Here is a 17,089-nt window from a genome sequence, read left to right as displayed (position 1 = left end):
TTAAACTAGAAAAGCATAATTGTAAAAACTACTTCATGGGGACAGGAGGGAAATGGAGACAAGACAGGTATGGGATAAGAATGATAAAAAGGTTAGAGGGTTTTATAATAAAAGTTCTAGCTGACGAGCTCTTTTCAGCTAGAACAAGTGGATAGGGATTGGGAACTGGGGAGGTTACAGGGAGCCAGGGACTCTGCGAAAGAAAAATCTTTTCAGGGTACCCTGCGCCTTCGAGCAGTTTGCTCCCGGTGAACTACACAAAATAAGGAAAAAAGGGGTATGGATTGCAGAGAAGGATATTATCTTGCTCTTGGAATAACAGGAAAAGGAGATAATGAAGTACAATTTACAATTCAACTAGATATACAAGGCTGTTAAAACTGGTATTACAAAATTATTTTAGCTTTGGGTTTTGGTTTCTCAGCTTCTTCCCCATTTCCAGCTACCACCCTGTGGGATTTGGAAGGCGGAAGGTGGGAATTAGGAGCTGAAGGGGGGGTTGGTTCATGAGAAACAGGGAAGGGGCGGAGCAGGGGGAGAAAGAGCAGGAAGAGAGGGATTTAGGGAAGGAGAAGCAGAAGATGGTGCCGTGCCATGTGGCTGGAGCCATCTTGGCTGACACATGGTCGTGGCTATGTTGGATCCTCTTGGGGTTTTGTTTAGGGGAAGGCAGGTTAGTGATGAAGTTAGGGAGAAGAGGCAGCAAGGGAGGGAGAGAGTAAGACTGAGGAAGGAAGTCACAGAACTGACTAAAGCAGTTTTGTGGGGGGCTGTGCCTTGGTCATCTGGTGGCTCCCTTGTGGAAACTGGTGGGTTTTCCGCCGCTGCTGTGGTCCAGGGCATTGGTTACTTGGGCTTGGCGCTTCTCACGGTCAGTCCGCTCTGAAGAGGCCCCCCTGACGCAGCCAGGCAGGGGGCTGGGTGCGCTCTGCGCGGCTTCTCTGGGTGCTGGGGCACACGCGTGTAGCAGCGGGGTCGCAGTGGGTCAGGGCTGCGCCAGGGCCCGGGCCCACGCTGCGACAGCGCCGGGCCAGAGCCGCGCCGGCTGGTGGTGGTGGGATTGCAGGGCATCTGCGCGGTGGTGATGGGGCTGCGCGTGGCCGCGGGTGCGGCCCGGCACGGTCACTCCGCAGTGCTGGAGACGGTGCTGAAGAGGTGTTCCGCGGGGTTCTGCGCTGTACCGGCGGGGCGGTGGCGGTCTCAGGGTCGTATCCTTGAGCCTGGAGTTATTGGGGGTCCTACCCCCGGGAGGCAGCATGGTTTCTGAGGGAGACGGGGGGGGGGGGGGGGGGGGGGAAAGGGGAGTGAGGGGGGGAAAGGGGAGGGGGAGAGAGGGGCTGAGAGAGCACCAGCCAGGAGAGCTGGCTAAGAGAGAGAGTGAACTGTCCCCCTGGCACACTTAACAGGGAGATTCAAAGTGGGCGTGGAACAAGTTTTGGGCCAATGGGATTACAGACACATAATACTTCAGGGGAGGATCACAGGCTTGGAATAAACCATACATTTTCGAGGGGTGAGACAGAGCATACCATTTAACTAAAATATAACACCACAGGACAATGCTCAAATTTCAAGAACCATACAAAGACCTGAGGGATGTGTTTTAGATCACAGGGTAATTGGAACAATCTGTATTAGTAGAGAAGGAAAGGAATATAGTGAGATAGTGGGATATAGCCTGTGTATATCCACCCTAGCAGTAAACTCAACTAACAAAAGCAATGTCTGGCAACCAGAACCTCCTGCTGGGTATTGGAGTCTCGAGAAGGGAACAAAATGCGAATGGAGTGATAAAATTGAACTTTGTTGGAACAAAGGCTCTGGAGCTAACCCTTACCATGGAAAATCTTAGGGGTTACTGGAATGAACCAGAGAACACAAAAATTAGATGGAAAGCCTCTAATGGGATATATTGGATATGTGGGGAAAAAGCATATAGTGAGTTACCCCGAAAATGGAAGGGCTCGTGCACCTTAGAAATGATTCAACCCGTTTTCTTTACACTACCCAGGTCTGAAAGCAGTTTATTAGGAGCACCCCTATACAAAACTCTAGATAGAACAAAGAGAGAAATATAGAGAAAACACCCTATTGCGGGCTGCAGCCAGACATGGGGTGAGGAAGAATGGCTTGCAGAAAGGATAATAGAATGTTATGGCCCTGCCACATGGGCCCAAGATGGGAGTTGAGGATATAGGACCCCAATTTATCTATTAAATAGACTAATAAGGCTCCAGGCAGTAGCGGAGATGGTATCAAATCATACTTCAGACGCCCTTGAGCTATTATCAAGGCAACATTTCCAAATGCGAGCTTTTGTGTACCAAAATCGGATACCACTAGATTACTTATTAGCTGAAGAGGGGGGAGTCTGTGGAAAGTTCAAAGAAACCGAATGCTGTATAGACATTGATGATTACGCGGAGACCGTCAGAGGCCTTGTGGCAGAAATTAAGAAGGTGGCACATGTTCCAGTCCAGAAATGGATCTCCATCCTCCAAGCGTCTTGGTGGGATCAGTTGTTTGACGGAGCTTGGTGGAACAAGGTAGTGCTTTTCATATTATGTTCAGTAGCCGGGGTTATATTTCTACCCTGCTTAATACCGTGTTTTATTAGATTGATACATTCAATGGTACAGGGTATGCAAATAGCAGCTATGCCTATAGACCCAGAACGTGCTCCCGAGGGATTGAATCAACTTCCTAAAATGTCTGAAATAATGAAACTAGGAGAAGGAGAAGTAAACAGTAAGGCAGCAGAAGCCCTGGCTAAGTTTGAGGAATGGATAAAAGAAGATGGGATTGTTTATAGAATATACCAGGAAGTACCACGAGGAGAATGGAATGAAAATGAAGAGTCCAAAGAGGACTAAGGGGGTCCCCTTCTCCTCCTAAAAACAACAAACAAAGAGGATATAGAAACTAGAATAGTTATACGTATTTAGCGAAAAGCTCACAATTAGTTAAAAAAATTGTAGAAAAGAGCACAAATTATGTGTCTATATAGAAGGGGAGGGATTGTAATATATGTTATGGAATAATTTGTGCTTATGTAAAATATACATGAAATAAGCTGTACTTGTACAAAAGATTCTTAAAGTTCTAAAAGACCACAAGCCGCAGCCAGGGAAAGATTGTGAAAACACAGATGGCAACAAAAAGAAAGACCTAATTTACAAATGAAAAACGTGGCTCCTGTGGAGATGGGCCCTTTCCTGGGACAATTCAGGAGACACCCAAGCGATGAATACTTGAGGAATATCTATGATCGAGATAGTCAGAGTGTCAGGGGCCGCATCCCAATACCAGGTTCCCATAACTGGAAGATCAGCATTCATTGCTTCCCAGAAACAGCTTTGTCCAGCCCAGCACAGAGAAAAGACACCACTTGAATATGTGAAGCAACGAAAAGAATAGGAGAAACTCTGCCCCAGGCGTCAAAACTGTATAAAATTAACCGGGCAGAGTTCGGATCAGTGTTCACCCAGTGCCAATCCCGGGCTAGGTGCTGCCTCTTTGATTGTTGCAATTGGAGACCAAATCTCGGTTGCGAAATAACCTTTTTTTTGATTATTGATTCGGCCTTATCATTTTATTACCTATAACATATATGAATATGCAACAGGCTGTTGCTTTTAAGGGTTATTCCTTTGTTCACAAGGCATGTTTTTAGCACCTTAGTGCCCAAAAACATCCGGATGTACGTAATTCTTTGCTTTTTTTTGTCTCATAGTGTCCTGTTATAAACGCCAATCACTCGTTTTAAAAATTTATAAAAGTTTACTAAAAATAAAATGAAAAAAAAATAATACAAGCATAGTAATAAAGATTAAACAATTAGAGTTAGGACAATTAAAGAAACAATAACAGCAAAAAGTTACAGCCCGGGCTGGGTACCTCTCTCTGGACAAAAGTGAGCCAGGAGAAGGACCCCGATAAAAAGAATTCCCTCCTTAAGAGGGGTAACCTGTTGCATACACAAATCACTTCATGAATATGCATATATTTATTTAAAACAAGAAGTTTGTCCGGTACTTGTTGAGGAATTCTTGTTAATCCCAGGCGCCTTGAAGTCTAAGTCGAGTTTGGAGAAGTTCGGTTTTTTGTTGATAAGGAGAGCCATAAATTCCTCTCCTCTGGAAGATTTAGGGGTTTTTTGTAATTGTTATCTCTGTGTGAAGAATTCCTTGATTATCTTCTTCTTCTCTTGAGCAAAACGAATACCACACACACATATTTTCTATTTTAACTACTGAAGCTTAATTTCAATTACAAAACTACATTTACTATATTATTAAAATGTTACTACAGCATAACTTTCCAACCTAGCATAATACATATCGTAAATATCTGCGTAGAGCCATACATTCTGCATTTTTCACATGTCCTAATCATCATCGTCCAAATTTTTATTACTCTAATTTTATTATTACTCATAAATTTTTAAAATTTTAAAAACCAAGTGATTGGTGTTTTTTGCACTCCCTCAATTACCACATCCTTAATGACAGGAACGGTCATCAATGGAAACTCTCTCCTTTTGCTCCTGTTACTTTTACAGTATCTTGGCTTGCACTATGACCTTTTGGAATATTTGATAAGCAGATTCTATCACAAATTCTAATTTTTCTTCTTGGGGACCTACTTTTAAAGTTATCACATGCTCTAGATGGTATTTGTCCCCCCAAAAAATAGAGCTTATGACTTCCCTAGTCTTCTTCTGTGCCTATCTCTCAGAAGATTTTCAGATCTTTTATTTCATTAGGACAATTTCTCCTATAATGCCCTTCCACCCAACAGTAAAAATAGACATTTCTGGAATGCCCCTGAGATTTGGTTTGTATAGGGGTTCTGTTCTTTTCCTTTCCCCAGTCTTCCAATAAAGCCTTTTTAGCATTTTGCCTTCAGGGTACCGCCTTTTTTATTCCCTTGATTATCTTGAGAAAAAACAGCTGCAGTGTGAAAAATGCTAATCACTTGCTTTAAAATTTTAAAAGTTTAATAGTAATAAAAATTAGAGCAATAGGAATTTGGACAATCAGAGTTAGGACAATAAAAAGCAAAGAATGATTGATGTCCAGATGCTCTTGGGCACTAAGCCACAAAAATCATGCCTTGTGAACAAAGGATTAACCGTTAAAAGCAATATCCTGTTGCATATTCATATATCTCATACATGATGCAGAAATTCCTTGCAAACTAGGGATTTTTCTGGTTTTTGTAAACTTTTTCCCCTTAATCTTGGTGGCTCCTTAAAGATGGAGAGGAGGTGGAAGCATGTTTGTCTTTTCCGATAAGGAGGCAGTAACTCTTGCTGTTATCTCTGTGTGAAGAATTTATTGACTATCTCATCCATTCCTTGTGCTGGCCACAAAAAGGTATCTTACATCACATAGCTTCTATTTTAATATTATGCTATAGCCTAAAATTATATTTAACACACTACTTATAATGATTAATACAATTTTACTAAAAAAGGATTAATACAACACTACTTTCAAACATAACACATATAGTATTCATTTTAATATTTGTGATGAGCCAATCATATAATATGCATTTTTCATAATCCTCACTCTTTCTTTTTATAAATCATTTGGCTTGAGCAATATTCATTATTTGCTTATTTTTTTCACAAATCAATCTCACTTCTTTGAGGGGATCTTCCATATTGTTTTGTTTCTTTAACACTATGATCTTTTGTGCTGTTTAAGATGGAGTCAACTTTTGGTCCATGGGCATGGTCACTACTTGCATGCCTTGGACTACACTGGTGATGAGTCGAATGAAACAGGGGATCAAATAAGGAAGAAATATTAGATCAGCTATAGAGCATAAAAGGAAGAAGCCTAACTTTTCCCACCACTTTATTCCCAATATATTATCCTACCAGCTAGTATTTAGCATTGATTCCCATTTTTGAACTGGTACATGGGCAATTTTTCTGATATCATTGACTATACCCAGAACAGCATCCCCATTGTAATTTATTTTTAAAGAGCAGTTTGATGTATTGAATTTTCCACAAACACCCCCTTCTTCAGCTAATAAATAGTTTAAAGCCAATCTGTTCTGATACATGGCCACTCTTATTTGGGTTTGTTGCTTTGATATTAATTCCATTGCCTGACCAGTTTTGTTTGTTATTATCTCTACAGAGGCTTAGAGTCTTATAATAAGATTTAACATAAATTGGGGCTCAATATTACCAACTTCCATCCTGTGCCCAGGTGGCTGGCCCATATGTTTCCAGTATGCGTTCAGGGGGCCATTCTTCATCTCCCCATTTTTGGAATCCTCCAATCAAATCCCTGTTTCTCCTTAGGTCCTCATAAACTGGTATCCCTAACTGATCTCCATCAGGTCCTGGTAAAAGAAAAAATCCTGGCTGTATGATTCCCATAGTACAGCTCCCTTTCGACTGAGAGGGGAGTTTTGGGTATGCTTTTTTCCACACATCCAAAATAGGCCATCTGGAGCTTTCCAATGATCATTTTTTTGTTGATCTCTATTCTCCCAAAATTTGGAGATTTCTGGGATGCTAAAGTAAGGATTCTTGCCTGTATCATTACATTGAAAAAAGTCTAATTTTGCTATTATACTTGCAATTTCCTTTTTTTATTTTTTCCTGGGTTCAGTACAAGGTTACTTCTGGAATCCACCACAGAGAAGTCCCATTACTAACCTTATATCTTTTACAAGTAGTTTTTCCTACTTCTTTAAGAAACTTTTTTGGCCCGCCCTGGTATCTGGCTCTCAGCTCCTCCAGGGATCTCCACGCTTTTTGCCACATGAGAGCTTGGGCGTCTGTAAGAACTGATGTTGCAAGATATTTAAGATCATAGGGTGTTAAATCGCACATACCAAAAATGCTCTTCAACATCTGCTTGAAGTACGGTGATGACAATCCATTGTCTTGGATGGCCTTGGCTAGGTCCTTGATCGCACCACGGTCCAGGCGTTCCCACCTTGGGTTTTGGCCCTGAGCATCGTAGCTCACCGGCACTGCGATGTTTCCTGAGCCCTGCAACAAGCCTCTCTCCTTTCCCAATTCTGCTCGAATGTCCTGCCAATCTAATTTTACATTTGATAAATCTGGAAATCCAATGGGTACTTGCCTGTACAATAAGGCACCTGTTGTGACTGCTGCCTTGGTGCAGCAGAACTCACCGACATCCACGGCATCTGTGGCACCTGCAAAGATGAAGGCTGAGTGCTTGTGGATGAGGATGAAGCATCTGCTGTGGAGGAAAACACACGACTTTCCTGCATTATTTGAAGAATTTGCGAAAGATGAGCCATCAGCTCTGGATGCGACCCAAAGGTTGTGCCCAAGTACCATAAAAGTTTTTTGACAACCTCTTTTGATACTGAAATTGTCTCTCCCTGACTCGAAGGATTGGCAGACCTTGATCCTGGAATTATTGTCCAGACTGGAACACCCTCCGAAGCGGCGATATGTACAGTATCATCCTGTTGCTGCGCCTCGGCAGGAATGTCCTGAGTCCCATGCCGTTCTGGAATCAGCGGAGGTTCCTGCTGTTGTGAAGATGTGGTTCTCTTCTTTTTCACTCTAAAATTTTCTTTACTTAAGACTGGAAAAAGGTGCTGCAATGTTACAGTCCCACCATTGGGTGGCGCTGCCTCCTGACCGGCTGAGGTCAGCATTGCAAAAGGCTGTAACGTCTGCTCTTCTGTTTGTATCTCTAACAAATCTCTGAGTATCTCTTCTAATGATTGATTCACATTTGCAAATCCTGCAGTCTGGGATCTCGACTCTTGCTGTAACAACTGTTTTAACTCTGCTATCTCTAAAACTGATTGCGATTGGTCATGGGCTGACTGTGTGTGTGTGTGTGTGTGTGTGTGTGTGTGTGTGTGTGTGTGTGTGTGTGTGTGTGTCTCGGTTGCCGTGGGAACGGAGGGGGGGGCGGTGCCATGGCTGACGCCTGCACCCTGGACACGCCCCACCTCTGCCTGCGTCATCACGGGGGTTTGGACGCTCCCGCCCCACTCCCGACTGCGCCTCCTCCTCGCTTGCCCCAGTGCAGCCGCGGTTTCGGAAGTGTCCCTGTCCTCCCCGAATCTGACGTCGCCACCTTCCCGATCCCACTCATCTGATGACTCTGCCCCTTCTGACTGTGTGCCCACAACCCGAGCACGCTGTCTCCGCCCTGTTTGTGTCCACGCCGCGTCTGCGACATGCGAGGTGCCCTCCCCCGCCCCGGCTTCTGGGTTTCGCTTCACCGTCGCGGACATGCACGTTGCCAGCACCGAGAGACGAGCGTTTGCCGCGGTTCTCTGCTCTGTCTCAGTCGGCTGCCTGGCCAGCGCTGCTGCCGCGATGTGGGAGCCCTCCCCTTCTTGCTGCCAGGTGGCCGCTTTTGCGGCTGCGTGGGCTCTCGCCATGGTGCGCGTCGCGGTCCCCTCAGGACGTACAACCGCCACGCTCGCGCTCCCCGTCTCCTCCGCGGTTCCCTTCGCCCTCACGGCCCCCCCCGCTCCCGCCGCGCCGCAGGCTGCTGTAAGCTGCCCGCCGCCGCTGCCGCGAGAGGCTGCTCCCCCTCCTCCCTGGGCTCTGCACTCCTGTCTGCATCCTCCCCCGCCGCTGCCGTTTCAGCCTGTCCCGCTGTAAGCGTGGTTCCTGGCTGATCTACGGTCGACTGAGGGGATTTTAGGTTCGGAGGACCCTAGAGATTCTGGGGGCTCAGGGCAATCTGAGGAACTGTGGGAACCCGGGGACTCCGGGTATGATAGAAAATTTTCCCCTTGTTTTTCCTCAGGGGGCAATCCTGATTCCCCTGGGTCTGTGGTGAAGAGAGCTGCCCTATGCTGCTGGCTGGGCAATTCTCCCCCCGGCGCTCCTCCAGGAGCTTGAGCTGTCTGCTGTAAAATGACAGACCCCTTGCCGTGTTGTGAAACAGATTCTAACATTATTCTTGCTGATGGTAAAAGTTTTGTGGCGATCTTATTTCTTTTGCTGGCCAGATGGTATAAATGTCTGTTGATGTGTTCCCAGAAAGTTTGTTCAAACAAGAGTTTTGTCTCTGTGTGCGGATAATTACACTGCACCCACAACAGCAGGGCTCTCTGCTCTTTTGGAGCCATCTCCACAGGATGTGTGGATACCACACCCTGTAATGCTGAAAAAATTTGGACCTGTTCTTGAGAGTATGCCCCCCCCATGTTCTTAATTCAAACTGTTCTCACCAAAAGCTGAGTCAGCACAAGGTCAGTCCGGAGATGTTCCTGGTCACCGTCCAGCAGATCACAGGCGATAAATTCCAGGAGCGCACTTCTGGTTTTTCTAATCTCCGGACTGCTCCCAAGATGATTTGTCTTGGAGAAGGTCAGGGTGTTTTGTCTTGAGCTCTGTGCTCCCTCTCTGTCCAGAGCTTTCTGAGTGCCTTTTTCCCGGGTGGAGGTTAGAGGTGTCTGATAAATTAGCGTCTTTTCAGAACCCGCCAGGAACGCCAGTTCTCGGAACTCTCCCCTGGTTGGGGTGAGCCCGTAGAGGTGGAAAAGTCTCTCCTCCAACCCGTGTCTCCAAAGAAAGACTCAGTAGTCTTCAGTCGTCCGGTCTCAAGGTAGTTTATTACATGTTATCTAAAAGATTTCTCCCTGAGCTGCTGCGGTCCATTCAGCAGTCAGGTAAGGGCACACTCCGACACCCAGGGGGCTGGTGCCCTCTTTTATATCATATATTACATATTAGATGTTTACAGTTTTCCCCCAATGCCCATCACCTATATTGAACAGTGACTTTCTACTCTAAACCAATCTGTGAATGCCAACATCACCAAGAACATGGAGGTTAGGAAGAAGAAGGAAAGAGGACAGGGCACATCCAAGTCCCTTCATCTTAGAACTTCTGACCCCCATGTACAAAACTCAGACCCCTCTGTACAAGGCCTAAAACCCCCCTGTACAGCACTCAAAAACTCTTCCTTTCACTTTGTGACTACTTCTACTATAATATCTAAACTTTTGTGATTTCTTCTTCTTCCTGCAAGGTTGGTAAATTGTTCCATGGATCAGGTTCAAAGCCACAGGGGTCTGCGGCTGCATTCCAGGGTCTCAAATGCTTCTGACCTGGGCCCGGAACATCCAAGAGTGTCCAAGGGACATTCTTGGTTCCATCAGAGTCAGAAGAAATAAATTAGTCTCTTCATCGTGACCAAAGCTGTGGTGCGTCGATTCCGTTGTGTTCTCTAGTGACATCTGGTGGCTGCCGGCATTTACTACAGCTTAGGTCGGGTGAGAGTATGCTTACCACCCCCCCCCCCCCCCCTTTGTCATTTTGCCTGCTGTTTTAGTGATCGAAACCTCTATCGGTTTTGGGATGGAATCTCTGATGTTGGATCTCTGGAGGAATGTCCTGGAGAGGAAACGTGTTTCCGTCTCCTGGAGTGATTTTGAAAGGCTGTTTTTGTGGGCAAGACAACAGGGGTTCTTTTCTGACCCTAGGGAGGCGCTATCCCGAGAGATGTGGTCTCAAGTGGGGGGCAGTCTCATAGACGCCCTGTTTGATGATTGCTCTGTGGACATTGGGTCACTGCTGGTGCAATGGAAAATGGTAGACGCGGCTTGGCCGGGATCTGAATTTGGTAGCTCTCGGAGCTCAGGCTGCGGCGCAGCGGGGCACTGAGGTATTTACCTTTAGCACGACTGCTGACGCGGCCGGCGGGAGATCTGTGGGTTCCCGTGGCCACGGATCTTCCCCATCGGCTTTGTGGACCCTCCCCGCCGGCCAGGTGTCCGTGGGTCCGAGGGATCACGGGCGGTTTTGGCAGGAGGTCCTAGATAAGGCTGAGGAAATGTGCGACTCTGCCTTCTCGCAGTGTCTGCAGGATCACGGAGGAGGCTCCACTGGCTCTGCTGATGCTGCGGGGGGCGTGGTGTCAAGTGATGTTGCACTGCCCCACAGTCAGGCGGCTGCCGCTGTCCCTGTGGAACCCACGGGACGGGACACGGCAGATGATGCAACCTTACCAGGGGGTCCCCAGGTTTTCCCTGTGCTCAGGGGTGTTACTCACAACACATATCAACCTTTACCGTTTAAGACACTGAAGGAAGTCCGTGATACCGTTACCCAGCATGGTGTTGGGTCTGCTGAAGTTATGCAAATACTCCGAATGCTTGTTGCTGAGATGCTGACACCTTCCGACATCCGTTCTGTGGCACATGCTCTTTTTGACCCTGTGCAGTTTGACGTTTTTGAGGACAAGTGGGCTCATTTGGTAGCCAGCGCAGTGCAAAAGAATGCTACGCGGGGGCCACAGGATCCCAGGAGTGTGGTTGGCACTGATATGTTGCTGGGCACAGGCAATTATGTTGATCCTCAGGGGCAAGCTGGATACGATCCCCTTGTGCTTTACCAGTGCCAGTCGCTAGGCTTGGCAGCACTGGTTCAAACCCTGGAAATGGCTGCTCCGCTGGAGCCATTTGCGACCATTGTCCAAGGGGTCGATGAGCCTTTAATGAAATTTGCAGGGAGACTGACTGCCTCTGTGGAGAGGCAGTTAGCAGATCCTGAGGCGAGGAGAATTGTGCTTGCGAACCTGGCCAGGAGCAACTGTAACGCAGACTGTAGGAGAGTCATAAGGGCTCTTCCTGGTGCGGCTACTGTCTCACAGATGGCAGAGGCCTGTGCAGACCTCAGCCCCTCGGTTCAAAAGATGGCTGTCTGGACTACTGCTGCGCAGCCGGTCTGGGCGGTGCCGCAGGGCTGGCAGCAGCAGTGGGGGAATGCTCGGGCCAGCAGGTGTGGATGTCTGCACAGCAGCAACAATTGTTTTAGAGCCTTGTCAAATACACAAGGTTCCCCTGGATGCTTTTGGTCCCTTGGGTAAAGGCATGAGTGCTTTCCTTATGGGGAGGTCTAGTGCCACCCTTCAGGGCATCATTGTGCACCTGGGTCTCATTGATGCAGACTTCACAGGGCAGATTTGTGCAATGGTTTCCACACCCATCCCCTCGTCACAATCCCGAAGGGGACACGGCTTGCTCAACTTGTACCTTTTAAGTCTTCTGTTCGCAGGACGGCTGGCCGGCCGCGTGCAGCTGGCGGTTTTGGGTCCACTGGGCCGCCTCAAGTTCACTGGACCACTGTCCTGAGCAAAGACCGTCCTGAGATGTTGTGTACTCTGTCCATCCCCGGTGCAACGCCATCAGAGATTCGCTTCCGTGGGCTTCTCGACAGCGGCGCTGATGTCACGGTTCTCTCCCTTGCCACCTGGCCTCCGGACTGGCCTCTGAATCCAGTGGAGATATCTGTCTCAGGACTGGGGGGAATGGCGCAATGTTACGTGAGCCAGAGGTCCGTGCTGGTCACGAACCCAGAGGGACAGACGGCCTGGGTTAGGCCGTATGTTACTTCTACTCCTGCTAACCTCTGGGGGAGGGATGTTCTGTCTGTGTAGGGGGTGCGCATCAGAACGGGTTTTTGATGGGGGCCACTGTGACAAAGGGCTCAGAGTGTCCTATGCCTCCTATACGGTGGCTGGTGGACACACCTGTTTGGGAGAACCAGTGGCCCCTCCCTCAAGATAAATTGAGCGCCCTTCAAGATTTGGTGCAGGAGCAGTTGGACCAGGGTCATCTGGAGCCTTCTACCAGTCCCTGGAACACTCCTGTTTTCTGCATCAAGAAGAAATCTGGGAAATGGAGGTTGTTACAAGACCTCTGAAAGGTCAATACCGTGATGGAAAGCATGGGAACATTGCAGGCAGGCATGCCATCGCCTACCATGCTTCCTGCAGATTGGCCGATCTTCATCGTGGATTTGAAGGATTGTTTCTTTACAATTCCTTTGCATCCCGATGACAGACCAAAATTTGCCTTCTCGGTGCCAGCAATCAACAATGCTGAACCTGCACAGCGATACCAATGGAGAGTCTTGCCCCAGGGGATGCGCAATTCCCCTGCCATATGCCAATGGTATGTGGCTCGTGCCTTGTCTGGAGTTCGCAAGCAGTTTCCTGGTGCACGTCTGTATCATTATATGGACGACATTTTGGTGGTTGCTTCCACCCAGGATGAGCTACTGAGGATTCAGCCTCCGTTGCTCGATGCTTTGCATGAGCATGGACTGCAAGTAGCTCCAGAAAAGGTTCAGTGACAACCTCATTGGAAGTATTTGGGGGTCAAAATTCTGGAACGGACAATCCAACACCAAGAGGTGCAATTTGTGCATTCGGTGAAGACACTGAATGATGCCCAGAAGTTGATGGGGGTCATCACTTGCTTACGTCCGTACCTGGGACTAACCGACGCACAGCTGTCTCCTCTGTATGATCTGTTGAAAGGAGACTCTGATCTAAAGTCGCCTCGCACATTGACCCCTGAGGCACGTCAGGTGCTGGAGGAGGTTCAGCGGACTGTTTCTGCCCGCCAAGTTTATCGCATTGATCTCTCCGTTGATGTCATTGTATTCGTTACCATTCCAGATTCGCATCCCATAGGTATCATTGGCCAATGGAGTGACAAATGGTCCGATGTTGCATCCTGGGTTTGGGTTCAAATTATTGGTTTTTTCTTTGTTAGTTTTCCGGTTCTGTGTACCCTCGTACACCTCCCGGGTTTCCCCCCCCCCCACCATGGTTAGCTCCAGGCTGCCTGCCATTGGAGTTTTCCCCCTGTCAGTCTTGAAACCACTCCCTGCCCACTCCTGAGGTTTCCGTGCCCGTCACCCCATTCTTGCGGTCCCACTTGCCCCAAAGCCCCTTGTACGCCCCTGCCGTGTTCCCATTGGTCGCTGTAATACATGTCATCACCACGACGTCTGTACCCATTGGGCAGGAGGATTCCCCGTCCGCCCTGTCCCACCCCTATTTCATCCCACTCCGCTCCATGCTCGGGGCCATTTTTATCCGTGCAAGGTTGGGAGCGGGCTGCAGCTTTTCCACAGCAGCTCTCGCAGCCAATAAAGCATCCAGCCACCACGCAGACGGATTTGGACAAATTCCCTACCACTTTGCTTCTTCCCTCATGCCGACGGCGAAGCGTGGCCAGCAGCCCACCCCGGAGAGTGGCAGCAGAAGCGCCCGGGAACTGCGGCGAGCCCCAGCCCCGACGAGAAGCTGAGATGCCCAAGCTGGGCGCTCGAGAGCTGACCAGGGCTGAGAAAAGTAACGTGAAGCTGTGAGTGTCGACCAACATTGGGGCCACGGCCAACACAAAGCCGTGGAGCAGGCAGAGAGTCTCCACAAAGCACCCGGGAGCCGTGCTGCCGACCCGCAAGCGCTGCTGCTGAGACGAGCGTGCGCGGTCCACGTGGAAAACCACCGCCGCCACCGCAGGGTCGCGCTCTGCGACGGAAAAGTGCTCCGTGCCGGACTGAAAACGGGAGCAAGAGTCCCCCCGAAGTAAGTCAGTGACGTCTCCGCCGCCCACAGGAAAACACGCTGTGTTTTCCCACGTGGGACTGGAAGCACAACCATTCATGGCCGCGGAAAGCTGAAGAACGGATGTTTCCTGGAAAAGAATACTCTGATAGCAGCTTTTATTTGCGAAGATTCCAGTTTGGTGAGTGTTTAGCAGTGGGGGGTGCCCGGCTAATACTCCTCTTCACGTGGGTGGGCTCTGCCGTGTTTCCGGGGGTATGGATCACGCAGTGCACAACGTGCGCGGCGAGCCACTGGTTTCTTTAGCATTTTTTGATTTTTTTCTGCTTTTTCTGCACCAGGGGTGAGGTTGCGGGTAGAAATAGCATGGGGACCGTGCTATCTACCCAACAAAGGGAATTCTATATCCAAATTAAGGGAATTTTATCGGTAAAGGGTCCCTACCCCAAAAATTCAGTCAAACAGTTTGTACGGTGGCTGTGCTGTTCCTTCCCACGCTTAACCACGGAGGATGCGCACAAAACAGAGTTCTGGGAGCGGGTGGGAGCCAGGTTAGCAGAGGGAATCGACGGGGATCCCTCCAGAAAGACTGCTTCCCCAAGCTCCATCTGTTGATCTCGGAGGTTGTAAAAACAGAGTTCGCACAGGATGCGAGCCGGGAAGCGAAAGAACCATCCAGAAAAACTGTTGCTTCCCCTAAACCCATTTCCCCATCCTCTCCTACTCCTCTTTCCCCTAACCCGGGTAGGCAGAGGGGAGTACTCCGCCACTCTCAGGTGCAGGGCAGCTCCACAGACGTGGACCGTGTTCCTGGCTCCCCCAAGCCGCCCCGGCGCCCCCGCCTTAGCGAAATTAGCTGCTCTGCTGAGGAACCGACCTCAAACCCCTTCTCTAATCCCTTTTTCCCAGTCAGAAATCGCAGTTTTTGTGCTACCCCGCGTAGTTCTGCTTCCTTAAACCCTTTTCTTTGTTCCCCTGAGGAGGCCGCAGCCACGTGGTCGGGGTCTTTGTCTTTCCAAGATGGAGGATGGCCATGTGGAGGGGTTTCTTCTTCCCACAACCCCTTTCTCTCCTTTGTTCCCTTTGTCCCTGCCTTTGACCCCACCCCCTCCTGCTTCCCTGTGGGCATGGGCACTGCCCACTCCAGGCATCAGATTGCCACCCCTCCCCCTGTTCCCCCTCGGGTGGGTGTTCCCTTCTTCCATGTCCTGCCTGCTGCGACATCAGCCCCACCCTCCCCCGACAGGGAGGGCTCTTTCACCTCCACCCCGCTGTCCCGGGGTGAAGATTCTCCCCACCCTGTCCGCCCTGTCCCTCACACCCCCCCCCCACGTCCTCCCACGCCTCAGATACCCGGGGGAGGGGGGGGGGGCGGGGGGAGTGGCGAGGGGAGGGGACGGGCCCAATCTACAAAGTCAAGCAGTCGCTCCACACTCCAGCCTCCTACACCAGGGGAGGGGAAAACCCTACGTGGACACCCCTTCCCTATGAATCCATAAAAGAGGTCTGCAAAACATCACGTGATTTTGGACAAAAAAGCCCCCTTTTTAAGGGCATTTTAAAAGCGACTTTAACATCTAGAACCGTAGTGCCAGCAGACCTTAAGCGTCTGTTTAGCTGCCTGCTTCTCCCATCAGAATACAGCCTGTGGGAGAGAAGGTGGAAGAAACTGGCAGCAGACCTGCTTCCCGAAATCCGAGAAGGGCCATACAGCCTGGATTTCGCAGAAGAGTGAATCACTTTGGACCATCTTGTGGGTGAAGGAGAATGGAGTGAGGGGCAACTTCAGGCTCGGGGAACTCCAACGGCCGTGCTGGACATGTCCAGGGGTGCAGCAGAGCGTGCGTTCCTGGGCATGCCCACCAAGGACCCGATGGTTCCCTATACAGCAATTAAACAAGGTGTTGCAGAGTCTTTTGTAGATTTCGTAGACCGGGTCTGGGCAGCAGTCAAGAGACGGGTGGAGAGACCTGAACACCGAGACGGACTAGTCCTAGAAGTGGTGCACATGAATGCCAACACAATGTGCAAAAGAATCATCCTGTCGCTGCCGGCCTCACCAGCGCCAACCCTCGACCAGATCATTGAGGAGTGCACCCTGAAATCGCACTTGATGGAGGAGGAGACCCCGAGGAGACCTAAAGACAAGCTGGTCGCATCTTCTGCTGCTCCTCCAAGGAACTCAGCTCTGAAGCGATTTCCATCCACACGCTGGTGCTTCCACTGCCATCAGGAGGGACATTTTCAGGATCGCTGCCCACTTCTAAGGACTATACCACCAGGGGCTGTGGGAGGAGGGAGGGGGGATGGGAACCCAACAATCCCAAAAAACTAGGAAAGGAACGCGCGCTTGCCTCGCGTGCTGATAAAAATGAGGCAAGTCGCGGTGCCGCTAGAGGAGCCGCAATACACCATCTAGTCCCATCTGTAAGTGGCTGCCTCTCAACTACTGGCATCAGGGAGCCTTATCGGCTCCGACTCACCAATTCTGTCCACTTTCGTTCCCAGGACTGGCATTTCTTCATAGCAGATGCAGAGCTTCTATCGCACATCTGCCGCTGTGAAACCAGGAGGAAGGAAGACCTTCTGAACTGCAGGTACCTCGTTGTTGGAGACACAAAAAGCACCCCACTGGAGATAGAGGTTCCTCTGGTAGTTTCCATCCTTAATCCGAGGTTCTTCTATCTCGTGGCACGCTGTGTCCATCTCCCCTCTTCCTGCCTAAGGGCCAGGTTAGTGCACAG

At 49.4% G+C, this 17,089-nt stretch overlaps 1 protein-coding gene across 2 annotated transcripts in view; it reads right to left on the bottom strand.

Moving 5' to 3' along the window:
* Positions 1–17,089, bottom strand: part of LOC137465602 (activated RNA polymerase II transcriptional coactivator p15) — a 123,438-nt gene that overhangs the window by 28,850 nt on the left and 77,499 nt on the right. The window contains exon 1 of one of the 2 annotated variants that reach the window (XM_068177680.1): positions 5,643–5,646. The exons of the other annotated variant lie outside the window; for it this stretch is intronic. The gene's annotated coding sequence lies outside the window, so the exon portion shown is untranslated. Of the gene's footprint in view, positions 1–5,642; positions 5,647–17,089 lie in introns of those variants that run through there. 2 annotated transcript variants of the gene reach the window in all.

This window comes from Anomalospiza imberbis (genome assembly GCF_031753505.1).
Source record: "Anomalospiza imberbis isolate Cuckoo-Finch-1a 21T00152 chromosome W unlocalized genomic scaffold, ASM3175350v1 scaffold_31, whole genome shotgun sequence".
Taxonomy (NCBI): Eukaryota; Metazoa; Chordata; class Aves; order Passeriformes; family Viduidae; genus Anomalospiza; species Anomalospiza imberbis.
The sequence above is the reverse complement of the archived record's forward strand: the minus strand, read 5'-3'. Positions and strand labels throughout refer to the sequence as shown.